At 43.6% G+C, this 17,406-nt stretch overlaps 1 protein-coding gene across 7 annotated transcripts in view; it reads right to left on the minus strand.

Moving 5' to 3' along the window:
• Window positions 1–17,406, minus strand: part of GLCE (glucuronic acid epimerase) — a 384,995-nt gene that overhangs the window by 205,585 nt on the left and 162,004 nt on the right. For all 7 annotated transcript variants that reach the window (XM_086957956.1, XM_086957951.1, XM_086957958.1 and 4 more), the window contains exon 2: window positions 13,505–13,599. The gene's annotated coding sequence lies outside the window, so the exon portion shown is untranslated. The remainder of the gene's footprint in view (window positions 1–13,504; window positions 13,600–17,406) is intronic.

Here is a 17,406-nt window from a genome sequence, read left to right on the forward strand (position 1 = left end):
CACCGTACTGTGAGCCTATGTGGAAACCAGCATCATAGGACGGTCTATCGTGATGGACAGCTCAGCTGTCTAAAGCTGGATTATGTGGTCTCCCTGCCGCAGTGAAAAGCTCACTGTGGTTTTATTGAGCAGTGCGGTCATAGGTGATAGGTCTCCCAGTGAAACCTGCTTACTGAGCATCAAATCAGACTGGGCAGGAAGAGGGTTGGGCCGTGGCAGGACACGCACACAGGCCACATCTTACCGGCTGGCATCAGGCTCTTAGCAAGGCATAGACTGGGAGGTGGTACAGTTGCCACCAGCCACGCATTCCCTTAATGAAGGCCCCGTCCAAGTAGAAAGGACTATTGCTGAGACAGTAGTGATCAGAAGAGGAGCGCCCAGACAGCCGCCTGGTGAATCGCACCTATTGCACTCCGCACTCAGATGATAAAACACAAGACCGTGTGTTTGCAGGATAATCAGCTTGATATATCCCACAATGAATCAGGCAGCGCTCAAAAAGCCTGAAAAAGAATGTCTCGGTAGCTTCCCTATGTATTGATCGAGCCAGTAATTAGCTTTTATGACTATATTAGCTCTGTACGTACGAGGCACAGAAACCAGAGAGCTATATTGATGCAGGAAAAGAGAAACTGCTTAGGAGTTGGAAAAAAGAAAAATCACAAAAAAACTGAAGGCCCCACACTTCATTCTGGTCAATTAAGGAGGCGAGTGCGGCAGTATTTCTAGTACTTAGGAGACAGAAGGACGTGAAAAACAAAATATTAAGCGGCACAAGCCGTGCTCAGGATCAAAGGCGCACTGCCCCAGCCACTCTGTGTAATTGGGGTCACTTTCTGCATTAATGTCGCTTGCTTCCACTGGAGCTCGGCGGGCATGCCTTGGCGAGGGTTCTCGAGCCTCGGGAGGCAGCGCTCCGGAGGCTGCATTCAAAGGAGCACTTCAAAGGGGAAGGCGAGCGCGTCATGAACCTGGAAGATAATGCGAGACCGCCGGGATCCAATGACAGCCAAGGTTCTCCCGCCGCCTCTGTCCGGGTCTCTGCCTCTTTCTTCTACAAACCTTAACTTTGCCTCATGGCGGTTCTGGGATTAATGTATCAAGGTACTGCTCATCCGGAAGACTGTGTTGAGCTGGTTGCACATAGACATCTTCTATCCTAAGTCAATACTATGGGTGTGGTCCTTTAGTATTCTTATCGTGGACAGTCTGCTATTAGTATGACACAGGGGACAAGTCCTAAAAAAAAAAAAGTGTGGGGGACTAACCTAAATAGGCCGTATGCAAGTGACATTACGGCGCGTGCGACCGACATCAGAGCGCACACCATCACGGCGCACGACATCACAGCACACTACATCACACATGGCATCACAGGAATTGACATCATAGAAAGTGGCATCACAGGCCACGACCATACAGGAAGTGGCATCACAAGAAGCACTCACATATATGTTTAGCAGGTCTTTCATATGTAGGTTTGAGCATCTTGTGAGGATAATAGGACAGTGTGCTATGGAAGATGATATGTGACTTCTACAGCTTGCACTCCCCCCGTTTTATGTAACACATCCTGTACATTCCTTCATAAACTTATATAATTTACTGTACATGTAATATGCACGTGTTGATGTAAAGTGCTCTAACACCCTGCATTGGAATGAGTAGGGCTATACAAGAAAAAATAGGGGTACTTAAATTACTTCAATGCCTCCTCAGGGAAAGTAAGCTCTACTTTGTGTAAACACCAGTGCATGAATAGCTCCTAAATAGGGACTGAACAACGTGAAAAGCTGCCTCTTAAGTATGTGTAAAGTGCTAATAAGGTGTGAGCCTTTGTTTCCCCTCCGCTTCATTTGCATCAGGTGTGAGGCTCCAGACTGCCCCCAGCCAAGAGACTCGAACAAAAGGAGGCCTGATGACCCCTCGAATTCGGCCTTTGTTATGGGCCCAAGGTTATGGGCCCAAGCAGGAGTCGGACACAAGAAACCCCCGTCCCAGTCTGCACGTTGTTGGAAAGTAGACAACGTGCAGGCGCTTTTGAAACTATCCTGGTGTTTGGAAATTACACCGGGACGAGTTTAGGACATTCAGTGGGGCCCAAATTCTTGGCAGGGTAGACTGTGAAAATAGTAGGTGGACACCATCCACCCGCGTGTTCCCCCAACTAGTGCCCTGGTATGGCATGGTAGTGAATTCAGTAGTCTGGAGATTAGGATGACTGAGGTTATCTTTAGAGACCGGAATCTGATCCACCCCTGTCTGTGGCTTTTATCTGTTCTTTCCTCTTCTAGTAAAAAAGGTTAGGTCTCGCTTTGGCTGCGCTTGCGTGGTCTCTTCGAGACCTGCTGTATTCAGGATATTGCATAAAGCTCAGCCCATCTTTTCAATTGTCTCCTGTCCTATCCTTTGTAAATGGTGGTTTTTCATTGGTCAATAGGCTTAGTAGTTTCTCCTTAGTGCTGCCTTGTCTCTTCTTGGAACCTCCCAGGAGGACCTCCCCCTGTTACATGTGTTGTTACTCCCTAGATCTTAATTATAGCATCAAGGCACTATTTTCTTAAAAGGTTTCGGACAGGACACACACTTGGTCCTAAACTAGGCTTGCAGTGGTTACTTAACTCACGAGAACATCTCACATTTATACGAGACAGTCTTTACATTTCCCTTCATCCGCAATTAATATAATAATTCATTTGTCACATTTGAAAGCTACAAATTTTATATATTAACATATATATCACATTTAATGTACTTGTGGTATTGTTGGATGCAATGCATTATGGGTAGCGTGGATTTACCATACCTTCTGCAGGGTGCAGTACTATATGTGGCCATAAGAGGGCCTACTGGGCCTCTTTTGGCACCATATGGTACTGCACCCTGTAACATGGCTAGGTAAAAAACATTGGCATTGCAAGGACTCCAACTTCAATAAATGCAAGGCCAATTGCATTTACAATGCAATAGGTCTCACATTTGTTAAAGTTAGAGCTGTTGATGTTGAAAATGACAATATATTGTTTTTATATACCATTGGCAATGGGACTATGCAAATATAATAACTCCACTGCAAATAAAAACAAAAGTAAACTTTCCACCCATCTTTCCAATTGGTTATTGTCCCTCTCCTTTGTAAATGGTGGCTTTTCATTAGTCAATAGGCTTAGAAGTTCTCCTTAGTATCATCTTGTATCCTTCCATGAGAACACTTCCTGGTAAATGTGTGGTTACATCCCAAGTTTTAATTACAGCCTCAGATCACTGCTTTCCTAAAGGGCTTCATGCAGGACACAAGCTTGGTCCTCAATAAGGCTGGCAGTGGTTACTTTACTCACTAGCACATCTCACATTTATATGAGACCTTCTATAAATTTCCCTTCATCAGCTCCACACAGAGTACAACCTGATCTGGAATTAATATAATAATTCTTTCATCACATTTCAAAGATACTTATTGTATATATGGAGATGGCTATTTGAATGTACTCGTAGTACTGTCTTGCATGCAATGCATTACGGGTAGGGTGGATTTACCATATCTTCTGAAGGGTGGATTTACCATATCTTCTGAAGGGCGCAATACCATATGTGGCTAAAAGAGGACCCATGGAACCACATATGGTACTGCACCCTGCAAAATGGCTAGGTAAAAAACATTGGCATTTATAATGCCAATAACTCCACCTCCAACAAATGTGAGACAGATTTAATTTCCAATGCAATATGTCTCGTATTTGTTAAAGTTAGAGCTGGTGAAAATGGCATTTGTTTTTACTTTTGCTTTTTTATATCATTGGCAATAGTGCAATGCACATATAATAACGTCAATGCAAATAAAAAAACGAAAGTAAAAAACATTGTTATTTTCAGAGCCAACAGTTCTAACTTTAACAAATGTGAGACCGATTGCATTGCAAATGCTTGTTCTTTTCCTTTCATGTTTTATACTTTGTAACTATCATTAAATACTCAGCGCTCATGCTGAACAGAAAAAAACCAATCACACAAATTGCGTACTGGGTTTACTACTGTTCATCAATAAAAATGGCGCTTTGTTTCACCGACTAAAATAGATTTGAATTAAAAAGAAAATTTTCCCGATTTTCAAAATCGGATAGAACCGGCTTTTCAATATAAAATCACAGGAGTATGGGAGGCAACTTGAGGCTGGAATTAGTACAAGAACATTTTTTTTACTGAGCCGAGCGCAAGGAGACCACACAGAACCAAGCACAAGGAGACAGACCAGAACTGAGCGCAAGGAGACAGCCGGGCCCAGAACCGAGCACAAGGGGACAGACCAGAGCGACGTGCAAACAGCTCAGAACTGAGCGCAAGGAGACAGCCCAGAACCGAGAGCAAGGAGACAGCCCAGAACCGAGCGGAAGGAGACAGCCCAGAACCGAGCGGAAGGAGACAGCCCAGAACCGAGCGGAAGGAGACAGCCCAGAACCGAGCGGAAGGAGACAGCCCAGACCCAAGCACAAGGAGACAGCACAGACCCAAGCACAAGGAGACAGCACAGACCCAAGCACAAGGAGACAGCACAGACCCAAGCACAAGGGGACAGCACCGAACCGATCACAAGGAGACAGGCCAACCCTGTACAAAACTGCATGGCTCACTGGTAGATCTGGGCATAACAACACTGACTGATAATAAATATTTCCAATATTCTGGTACTCATTGAAAGTTATCTGAAACATCAATGGTAATTGAAGCAATTTGTTAAGTGATACAGCAATGGAAAATTAAAATGTCTATGGACAATCTACTTATATAATACACAATAAGGGTCCTGGGGGAAATGCGTGTAAATAATCTAACCACTCGTAATCGCTCAGGGTGCCCACCGTATTCAACCCGTATGCCGCTCTAAACATAGGCCCACCTTATATAAACGAGGACTGGCCCAGCTCCTCATTGGAACAGTTTATCCGGAGCTGCAGTTGGTCAAGATGCCACCAAAGTGATGGCCAGTGCTGAGATTACGCTAGCATTCCTTCCATTGCTTTGTTGTTTTTACAGTAGACGCTCCAAGTGCCCAGACGTGGGCTCTATGCTCACTGTGCCACAGGACTCAAGGATTACCTTTCTGATAAGACCCAAGAGGTTGAAACCAGACTGGGGTTGCTTCTGTTCGCATCTAGAGGGGACCTGGCCTGAACTGGTCGTATCAGAGCAGGACCGTGACTGATTTGGATAAGGCAAGTCTCTGTCTAGAATAACACAATGGGCGAAAAAGGATGGTCGGGGATGCAACTCTGAACGATTATCACTGAATGAAATTAATTAAAGCATTCAATTCATCACCTTGCTGTTTTGGCTGACAATTTACTAAAACGTATTTCAATACTGCACATACATTTCAGCGCCCTTGGTGAAAAGTCTTTTCCTTAACATTTTGACTTTTCCTTTTTTTTTTTTATTTATTTTGATTCCACACTTCCAAGACATGATAAACATTTCACAATATTATTATTGCATTAAAGTTTTGTAATTGTGTAGCTGAAACCCACTCTGTAAGAGTGATCAACATAACAAACTACGTAATAATTTCATATCAAAAGAGAGTTACAACAGCCTGACATGGAAAATAAAATTAACTTAAAATTACAAATATCCCCATGATAAGCTTTATCTTACACATTAATATTTCCATATTATGTTTGCTTCTGCTGTTAGTCTTATAATACACTTAATACCGCCTTGCCTATTTACATCTGCATTTTGCTAGCCAAGAATAACTGTTTTGATTGCGCGGAAGTTATGTGCTTTCAGAGAACAAAAAGTGCTTCTCCACCAAGCAGCTGTTACTCTTTTGTTTGTTTTCAGCTGGCCGAGCCAGCAGCATTATGGCTGCCTGAGCTTGAACATTTGGGGGCACAGACATGGCCTTTGAATTGCTGTTTTTATTCATTTATGCGTTTTTATAGAGCGCAGACTTTACCCGAAGGCGTCAGAGCGCTTCACAATAGGAACAGAAAATTACAAGTGAACAAATTACAAAAGCAGACGATAAGTTACATGAGGTAAAAGTGACAATTGTGAGCAAACAAAATACATGAAGTAGCAAATAGTGCATTACAGGAGGAAAGCGTGACAAGTGTGCAGGTTACAAGAGAAAACAAAGTACAATTAGAGGTAATATACTGCAATATATGCTAGACACTCAGGCACAAGAACAAACGTTACGTAGGCAATGGTGGCACTTGTGCAAGTATCAAAAGCAAACAAAATGTGAGAGGTAGCAAACAGTATGTTACACGAGAAAAGTGGCGTGTGCATATTACAAAAGAGTACCAAACAAAGAGATAAGAAGAATAATACTGCAATAAATGGCATACACTCCAACCATAAGAACACACTGGGAAGGCACTTACATAGTCATGGAGAATAGAGTTTACAGTAATGGGAGGTCTTCCTTCAGATAATAGAGAGGGCGTGAATTACTTTTGGAGGTGTCTTTGGAGGAGAACTTTGAGGTCCGTTTTGAAGACCTGGGGGGAGGAGGTGGTCCGGAGCTGAGGCAGAAGGGAGTTCCAGATTCTCACCGCGTTGCCTGAAAAGGATTGGGCCGTTGATCTTTCCTTCTTGAAAGTGGGAGGTTCAAGCAGTAGATTTTCCGAATTACGTGATGGTCTAGAGCCTCTAGAGAGTTTGTTTATTCGCCAGGTAGCGAGGAGAGGAGGAGTGCAAGGCTTTGTGGGTGATACAGGCAGTCATGTAGATAGCTCTAGCCTCGATGGGAAGCCAGCAGAGGGTGGATAACATCGGTGTGATGTGGTCGCTTCTTTTGGCCCCATAAATGAACCGAGCTGCTGAATGGAGAACAGATCAAAGGGGGGGACAAGCGGGATTTGGGGAGGCCAGTAAGAAGAGAATTGCAATAGTCCAGTCTGGAGAGGACCAGCGATTACACCAGGGTTTTAAGGTCCTGCTCCGGGAAAAAGCGACAAATTCCCCAAAGAAGGCGCAGTTGGTATCGAGCAGACTTTGCAATGGAATGGATGTGGGAGATTAGATTGAGTTTTTTGTCAAGTAGGACACCAAGGGATTTTGCGCTGTCGACAATGATGGGTTTATTGTTAAGTAGATTCATCTGATCCATCTAGGATTGAACCGGGGGAGGAGAGAGTGAGGAGGAGAGGAGGAGGAATTCAGTTTTGGAGGGATTCAGAATCAGTTGATGAGTTGACATCCAGTTTTGAATGGAGTAGAGCTTTGGATGGAGAGATTGTGAGTGGGGGTAACCTTGAGGTAGATTTGAGTGTAGTCTGCATAGAGAGGATAGTGGATCCCGGATTTACTTAGAAGATTTCCCAGTGGTTCTAAATAGAGATTGAACAATGTGGGTGCAAGTATAGAGCCTTGAGGAACACCTTGACCTACCGCCACAGGAGATGAAAGACTGTTCGCTATTTTGATCATTTGGGATCTATCTGAGAGGAAGGAGGCAAACCATTTAAGCACAGTGCCCTCCATGCCCATTCTCTGTAGAAGAGTGTTGAGGAGGGTGTTGAGGAGGGTGTTGTGATTGACAGTGTCAAAGGCTGCAGAAAGGTCTAGGAGAATTAGAAGACAGAACCCCCCCGAATGGAGTATCCTCAGAGCGTCATCAACCACTTGCAGTAGGGCTGTTTCAGTGCTGCAGTTTTGGATGAAGCCGGACTGGCAATTGTCAAGAAGATCATTGTCCTTGATATGACGAGAGAGTTGTTTCGCGACACATCTTTCTGTGATCTTCGCAAGAAAGGGTAGATTAGTGATGGGGCGGAAGTTGTTGAGGTCATTCGCATCAGCAGTGGGTTTTTTAAGCAGAGGGGTGACCCGCCCAGTTTTGAAGGAGACAGGAAGGGAGCCTTGACAGAGGGTGAGGTTGACCAGAGTGGTCCAACAGGAAAGGGAATGGCTATAGAAGTCAATGGCAATGGCACTGGGGATGGGGTCCAGAGAAGGGTTGAAAGGCTTTGTTTCGCGGATGCACTCAAGGAGGGCATCTTCAGATATGGGGTCAAAGTTCTGCCAAATGGCTGAGGATTTGCGCACCACTGGAGGGGTAGGAGGAGCGACCTGATCCATTATGACTGTATGCTGATGGGTGCCTTGTGGAAAGCTCACTCTCAGTATAGCAGGCTCGAATTGTTTATGGTGACAAGCCAAAGATAAAGATTGTAGACCTGATAGTTTATTATGAAAAGTTACAATAAAGGAATCAACTCAGACTACCAAACCTGAGGCACTGACGCAAAAAGATAGACAAGGAAACCAAAGCACACAAACCAATAGATTTGCAGGCACACATGCATGTGCACTAAGGTTGACTACACCTCTCCATATCAAAGGACACTGTTTCCAGTTCTGAACTTTTGACTTACAAATCATTGCTAAAAAGTGTGTCAGTTAAATGGAAGCAAATCAAGCCAACCACACTCAGATAGAATTAGTCTGTCACATAAAAGCTTAGGATTTGAAAGTGGGTCTGTAACGAAATAACATGAGTTAATCACTCCAATATGCAATTGACCTGGAGAAAATATTGCTTATGCTGCCGAAATTTGCAATTTTTCAGAATTTACATTATACAAAATGTCCCAAATCTCTCTACACGCCTGTGTAACCAAGTGAGCATGCATCAGCTTTTGGCTCTGTCAATGCTGGTTTTGTAATTGTTTTTTAAAGAAAAAAAACGTTGACTAAAAGCAAAATATTGTGCGTCAAAAAGCGCATTCCCATAGTAATCCCTGGCACTGAAGAGAACAACTTTATGTGAGGATGTGCTCCTGGTTCAAGAGCACAGAATGCTATTCACAGTGAAGTCTGTCAGTGGCTGTAATGAGCAGAAGAAAAATGTCCATGACACAACAGGCTAATAGACAAAGAGGGCTGGCTAAAAGCCCCCATAGGAAAGTATAGCATATAAATAATTGTCAAATCAAAAAATCTTGGCTAAACCCAAACCACAGTTCTTTGATGAAAAAAATAGATTAACACCAAAATTAATGAGTTACATTGCAAACTACTCTCAAGTCAGATTGTGCACCTGCCAGGCACATTTAAATCCAGAAAGCAAACGAAAAAAAATGAAATATCACCAGACCCAAGGCAGTATAGAAAAATACATTGAAAAACGAATTCAAATAAAGTGGAAGCGTTATTAAGACCTTACAGTAATGTCAAGCATAGAGATAGGGCTTGGGATTTACCACATTAGAACAGTAACACATTGAAGACCTAATGAACGTCCTGGTCACATAAATGTGTTCCATTACTAATTAAAAAGCTAGAGAAACCGAACCTCAGCGTGAAAGCCTCGAAAACAAAAATGTATACTCAACCATATGGGCGAGATTAGGGATGCACAACAACAGCAACAAGTAATACAGGAAGGCCAGAATTATTGTGTATTGTTCACACAAACTGAGTTCGCACAATACTCAACATTAAGCAGAGCACTCATTGTTAACTGTAACCAAGCTCATAATAAATTTAACCTCAGATAGAACATTGGCCCACATGCTCAACACAGCAGAGATGCCATACAGCTGAATTGTATTGATACTGCAAACAGCGACACATTTCTGTCAAAACACACAATGCACCAAAACCTGACAAGCAGCCAAAGAGATACTGTACTTCTGAACAGGACAACCTATCTGGACTGCACCTTCTGGAATTGGTAAAGACCACCAAACACTCCCATCAAACCCTACCACTCAAACAGCATATGAACCACACCTACACTACAGATTACTTAACTGGAATGATATACTGGACTCCCGTCTGAAAAAGAAACCTCGAGGTCATTGCTCGATGGGTCTGTCAGACAGGTAACTTTTGAGCAGCTTTTTGGCTGTTTTTTGACCGGTTTTATGGTCTGCCGGTACGGGTTTCACTATTGATTTCCTGGCTATAAAAACAAGCATTGCCTGAAGCAAGCTGAAATCCATGCTGTGTTCCTTAGCTTGCAAAACGTTTTAAAACTGCCTCAATTTCCAAATATGGGCCTCTTTTTTAAGTGTCTAATTCAATAAGGGGTGCCACTTTTATTTTGACACCCCAGCATATTTCTTGTCCCACACTGCCATCATGTAAAGTTATCCGAACTAAGATACCACAGAAAGGGCATACCACTGTCAGTACACACACTATCGAAATATCTCAAAGATCTACCTCAACTACTAATGAAGATCGCATCCAAAACACTGATACATCCATCAAAATGAGACCAGCAGGTGCGCGGAGCACAGTCGGTCACCTAATAGGGATAGACCTTTAACGAAAGTGTGACGATTCCCGATTATGTATGGCTGAATGTCAAATATCTGAATATCCTACCCCCGGCGCGTCTTCCCTGCAGTCATATGCCCCATCCCCTGGATCCCGGGATCTCACACCTGCGCATTAATGTATATGATGTATATGTTGTGAAGCGCTCTGATACCCTTTGGTCTAGCCAGCGCTATACAAAACTTCTAAAATATTAATAAAAAAAATAAAGCCCCCCGTTGGGAGCTCATGCCCCGTCATACCGGGAAAATACCTCAAAGAAAACATCGGCAGGTATTAGATTTGTCGCTTTAACATATAAATTATCATAATTGTGACTTGTTATTTGCATGATAATTTGGCACTCACGTCTTTGGGTGAAGTGAAGTAACCTCTTCACATCCCACGCTGACGAAAGCCCAGGACCATAAATAGGTCAGCATTAGGCTGAAACAGGTTTTTGTTTTAGTTAGTGTCAAAAGACCATTGCATCCTCCCACCCTACCATAGTCTTTTTATCCCTTACCACCCACTCCACTAATCAAGGATACTTTTGGAGTGAGAGGGGGGGGGGGGGCGGAATTTTATCTTAATGTTCTGCCCCCATACCAAAATATCTTCATAAGTGCTTCCTGAAACATGGTCGAGCCCACCCGGACCTTTAGGAGCCAGGGTGAACCCAATGATGAAGCATGCCACTATTAGAGCGAGTGACTGCTATAACAACAAAAGGGTCTTCCTCCCTTCTCATTTCTCAACTAAGGGACACCACTGAACGATCCAGTGTAGCCAGGTGTAGACTCTTTTGGGCGGTCTTTGAGTTTCAGAACCCCCCTCCTTATCATTAGTCGTTGTTTGTTTTCCCACATTCCCCACTCCCCTTTAACATGTAGGGACCTTGATCGGTTCCAGGAGGGCTATCTTTCTACATCATGCAAAACAACCATCAAACAGCCTGCTGAGCAAGGGGTTAAAGATAGTAACTAACCGGCCTAATACCACAAAGTAACCGAAAATGACTTTCCCCTCATAAGCTACATGCATGGGTTCCATGGGAGAGCCACACAAAACACACACAGATGCACAAATCTCACCCTGGGACAGAGCAAAAAAACTCGGAATATGGAGCACTTAATGGAGAATGATAGAGCTGTCAGTGATCAAGCCTGTAGAAAGAGATCTAAACTGGCTTCTTAAAAGGATCTGAGAATGTTACACAACACATGGGGTGGGCGAACACTCGATGCCAAAGAACAGCTGAAAATCATAAAAAATGTAGAGGATTTTTCCATCCACTCCAAGCTCATCTTTAAATATTAAAACTCTTCTGATTATATATTCCAGGGAACACAGGGACCGCACCGGGCAATTACCTGAATGTCATTAAAAACGCTGCATACATTACAAACCAATGATGCAAGTCAAGTGAGAGCTTTGCAAGAGGAGGTTTAACATCAAAACAGGCATGAAACGTTTTCACTGGGAAACTCAGGAAAAGCCCTGTAAATACTGAAACTGGAATAGAACCACCGGAACCTAGTGGCACATGTTTGTGAATAATGTGCTTTCAAGAAAGATTGCATAGTTAATAACAAGCTCAATATATCAAAGCTTTTTCCAAAATTACTCCCCTGATAAGTTTATACAGCCAGTAGCATTGGCCACGAATAAAAACACTAATATTCCACAGCAACTCATCTGCAAGTCTAATCTTATCTGCAGGTCTATGCATATTTCCACCTCGGCCCCCTGAAATAGCCTTCCTTCGGTGCCTTAGTCTTTGCTCCCCCCTAAACTTCTGAATTTCATCAGGCCATGAGTCAGAGGACCATGCACATCCTCGGGCCTGGAGGCTTCTGTTCACCCTCAGAACAAGGGGCTCTGCTCATCCTAAGGTCTTGAAACACTTGCTTATCATTAGTTAGTGCCGAAGCCCCTCACACACCATCAAGCCCCATAAGCTCATTTCCATTCAAAGTTTCAACTCATACTGAGGTTCCCAAAGTCCCCTGATCACTCTCAGCTGCCTGTGGAATTCAGCTCACCTGATTTTCATTTTCATCCTTGGGCCCTTAAACTCTTATTCGCTCTTACCCAGAACCTTTAGCTCATTCTCAGGTTACTGAGAACCATGTTCACCTGAGATGCTCTGATGAACAAGTTACTTATCTCTGGTAACGCCTTATCTAGTAGAGACTATCTAGCCACAGATTCCTTAACCGAGAATTATCCCCAGGCGTTAGACTGAATCCGGAAATTTTTCATGAGCAGTACCCTTTCATGCCAGTAGGTCTCATCGCTTGGCTCAGTGTGGTGTCGTCCTCACCAGAACTGATGTTTGCGGTGCCTATTTAGGCACCACCTAGACATGCCAAAGTCCGTTACTTTTCGCAACTTTCCACGCCAGAAGCGCAAAGCTACGAATTACACGGACTACTGGTGTGGAAAACGAAGGCCCTGAAAGGGGAACACCCTGTCCCTAGAAATCCGTTTGCAGTGTAAGGAGAATGGGTGAGTCGGTAAGGAATCTGAGTCTCTACCAGACAAGATGTTACAGAGGGTAAGTAATTTGTATATAGGATAGAGACTTCTAGCCGCAGGTTCCTTACCTTTGCATAGAAACCCAAGCAATACCTCCCCCGGGTGGGTCTGCAAATCCGTTTAAACCAAAAAATCCTGCAGGACCAAACAGGCGAAGTGCCCGTTACAATGAACCTGACAGTGCCGGAAGTAATGTTCCATGGACGTGTGCAGGGATGTCTATGTCGCTGCCTGACAGATGGCCAGGAGAGGAACTCTGCATGCGAACACAGAGGTCAAAGCCTTGGTTCTGGCAGAGAGAGCCCGCAAGGGTAGACACAGGAGTGCGAGAGGATGATTTGTAGACAGATAGAAAGCTAGGATAGGAGAGGGGAAAGAAGAGATGGAGAGAAAGGCATGGTAGAAAGAGACCAAGGAAGTAAGAATCAGAGCAATTGAGAACTAGAAATATTTGCTAAAATGTTACAGTGAGAATCAGAGAACTGTACACAAGTAAGAAAGGGGTAGGGAAATCGAGAAATTCTACCAGTGAACTCTCCTTTGGTTTTAGATTTCCCTCCAGACACAGGAGGGAGTTCTGTTTCTGTCTGCAGCAAGGCAATAAATAAGACAAAAGAATATAGCAAAATATAACATTAGGTGCAGTACCGGACACAAAGGAAACCAAGGGGCAGAGAGAAGTGCTCACCTTCAATAGCCATTCATCGAGATGTCCAATCGCCCGCTCTGTCACTCTGATACTGCAGACTGTAAATCAGGAACTTGCAGCAAAACAAGGATCTCCTGCAAAAAGAAACAACCGAACAATTGCTGAAATCCCTCCTTTATACAGAAATGTACACAACATGAGGCTTTAAGACGGGGGAATAATGTATAAACTGAAGAATCAAACAAAAATTGTCGCAGTGACACAAATGATGGCTAAACGTAGGCCGGCTTCTCTTAAGACATAGAGCACCCTGGTTTGTAAAAGTAGTGCCCCCAACCCCGCCCCCCAAAAATTAAAAAGTGGATGAACTTATTATATATGCAATCATCATCTTGACAGCGTCAGTCGCCACCTATTTCTAGGTGCCTCGATCCACACTCTTTCACTCACTCAACCCTCATGCTTTCGACCCATTTTCCACTGATATCCGACCCTCTGTGCACTAAGATGGCAGAATGGCAACATGCTGAAAATATATAAAACGCACAAAAATATAAAACTTTTTTTTTAATTTGACACAAGTGTTAGCCATCCTCCAACTGAAATAAGTCAGATAACAGTGTGGATCCCTGGAACCCGTGTGGTTGGCTGCCCCTATTTGTTGAACCTAAGAAAATAACTCTTGGCTAAGCTGACTTGAACAGAGGTGATGAGATACCGAGGGTACATTTTGGAGACACTTCAAATAGAATATTCTACAGCCCACTGCATACCCTGATAAAGTCAGGGTTCAGATTTATCTTCCTCCTAGCAAGTGGATGCCTCAATCCTCCTGACAAACTCTTCTGTGCTGCACAGTTTCTCAATTAAAACCTACCTGAGCAAAGAGACTTATTTAAGAGCACATCCAGCTCCACTTTGGACCAAAACTTTGTCATCTCTGGCTTTTGTGCAGACCCACAAATCTAAAAAAAAAGGGTTTTAAAGTAGCCCTCGACACACCACTCCTGAATTAAGTGGGCACTGGAGAAGCTGCTCCCAGCCACACATCTGAAGGTTTGTATTTTTCTCTTTATTAAGGTATTATCCAAAACCTGATTTAATATTATGATACTACCCTATGACATTCCTATCACTGAATTCTGCAACAGCAACCCTGAGTCAGCACTACCAAAACACTGCCCTGGTCACTGTGTTACCGTAGTATCCCATCTCAGCTCCATCACTGAACCTCCCAGGAGCTCTTCTCTCCACCGTTTTACAGAAGAGCAGCACTCCTTGTGCGATCTCTACAGGCCAGCAGATTGGCACTTTAGACCTCTAGACACATCAGCCGTCTTTAGGCATCGCCTGAGACGAACAAGTTACTTACCTTCAGTAACACCATATCTAGTAGAGACTATCTAGCCACGGATTCCTTCTTTTTTAATATCCCCAGGAATCAGACTGGATCCTGAAGATTTTCGAGCAGTATCCTTGCATGCCAGTAGGTGGTGTTCTACGGTTCTCCGTCAGGAACGCCGGAAGTGAAATGTGCTGAATTGATCTGGACACCACCTCAGCAGGCTGACATCGGTTATTTTTGCGTCCTTCCACCCAAGGAGCGCGGGGCTACGATGAGACCGGACCACTGGTGTGAAATAGACTAAAGCCCTGAAAGGGGATTTCCCTCATACCTTAACACCTTGGCAGAGCAAGAAGGATGGGAGGGTCAGTAAGCAATCTGCAGCTAGATAGAGTTTCTACCAGACAAGACCTTACCGAAGGTAAGTAACATGTTTATCGGATAGAGACTTCTAAACACAGATTCCCTACTATTGAATGGATACTCAAGCAACACCTATCCGCAGGTGGGTCTGCGAATACAATTAAACAAAAAAGTCCCACAGGACAGACCGGGCGACGTGCCTGTCACAATGGACCAGACTGTCCAGGCAGTAAGGTTTTCTGAACGTTGCAAGGATGCTCATATCACTACCTGACAGCGCATGGTATTCCTCTCCTGGGCATCTAACACAGTGGTCGCAGCCTTGGCTCTGGCAGAGTGAGCCCACAAGCTCTAAGGGGGCTGCATCTTTGCCAATGCATAACAGATCTTAACCACATCGATGCTAGCGTTATTTTTCTTTTATGCTGGATCTTCTCATTTCCCATTGTTCATGACAAGCTCAGCTCGTCATGAGTGTATGGAGGTGTACACCATGACGAGCTGAGCTCGTCATGAGCGTCCAAGGAGTTAATACACAGGACAGTCCATCAAGAGCTGGATCTTTTCTGAAAAGCCTTCTTTTTTGCTCCGACATATCCCATGCAGAGTTTATCATCCACCCAGAACTCTTATGTGGTCCTGGTTGAACAACAACGCTTTTTTGGTGACCAAGCGGTAGAGTCTTTGATGGGATGAGGAGGAACAAAAAGGTAGGCAGCGTGATGTTCTGGCCTACATGGAAAAGAGTGATAACCTTTTGCCGGAAAGGGCATCTGTCTGGGCGACCAGTTTGTCTGGGTAAAAGGTGGTATAAGGAGGGTCCCAAGAGCACTTTGAGTTTGCTGACCCTCCAGACTTATGTTATGGACACTAAAAAGGCAGTTTTGATGGTCAACAGCCTAAGACGACAAATATATAGAGGCTCAAAGTGGGCGGATACGAGAAAGGTAACAACAAGTTCGAGATCCAATTGAGGCATAATCAGAGTAACTGGAATTATGCGTCAGGAAAGGGTCAAATTATGCGTTAGGTTTGAGTACATTATGCGGCAAGAAAAAGCAAATTACACAGCCTGAGGCACATTTTGTGATAGTATACTTCATTTTTCAACGTTTTTAGATAGAGCAATCTCCCTCCCCAAATTCAGAATAAAAAATGGGCCAGTTAGTGGGCCACACTCACAGCAATATTTAATTGAATTGGAGTATGTGTTTTCCCGGTTTTCTGAAGGTGTAATCTCAAAACTATTAATTACATTTGCATCATGCTAGTTTACAAAAGAAAATACACTCTGGAACCATGCAAGTCTATACTGATAATAAGTATCAGCACATTTAATGGTTTCTGAGGACATTCATGGCGTGTTGGAGCCATGGCTCATGGCACATAACATTAAACCCTTTTAGCCAACTTGTGACTGTATTCTGGTACCTTCTGGTGTTTGAGTGACTTTGGAATGCCCTTTATAGGAGTCAAGCTATCAGAGCCTTGACATTGCCCCTCTACAGTGCTACTCTGCCTTTTGGCTAGGTTTGCAGTATAGAAATACCACATACATACGACTGACACCCCTGCTCATTTGGATGACAAGCTCGCCATGTCCAGTGGGTCACCACACACATGAGGCAGGGACACCTTCAGATAATAGAAGACGTGCTAAAAAGACAAAAACAGGCAAAAAGCTGTTCCCATCTGTGCACTAATGATTTGGAACCAAATTCCCATATACATTCGGACAGCTGGAACCTAGCTCCAACTATAGGAAACCACTGAATGATCAATGCCGTAAGAAAAAAAAAAACAACATCATCATGATGCAGACACAGTCCGCAACCCTCTTATTACGTTGACTGGGCCTTTGACCCTGTAAAGTCCTTCATAGCTTTACTGCTTGGTTTCCAATATATAAATTATCACATACTTGCACACATACCTAAAGCACTAATCTGGAAACATATTGGTGATATTTGGTTGAGGATACGTTTTGGCGATTCTTAGGCAAAAGCTTCCATCCAGTGTGACTTATATAATGTATTTCCACGTAAGAGAAATTTAAAATATAGGTCTTTTTATTACTGTTAACATTTATAGTTTTATTGTTGGACTGATATCTGCACCACAAAAGTATCTGCATAGCTGCTCAACAACGGTCAATTGATGGTAGTTCCTCTGATTTCATTTCTTGTGATTTCACGCTGTATGCAAATGAGGGGCCTCACACTTTCCCATTCTA

Source organism: Lissotriton vulgaris, chromosome 2_1 (genome assembly GCF_964263255.1).
Source record: "Lissotriton vulgaris chromosome 2_1, aLisVul1.2, whole genome shotgun sequence".
NCBI classification, from domain to species: Eukaryota; Metazoa; Chordata; class Amphibia; order Caudata; family Salamandridae; genus Lissotriton; species Lissotriton vulgaris.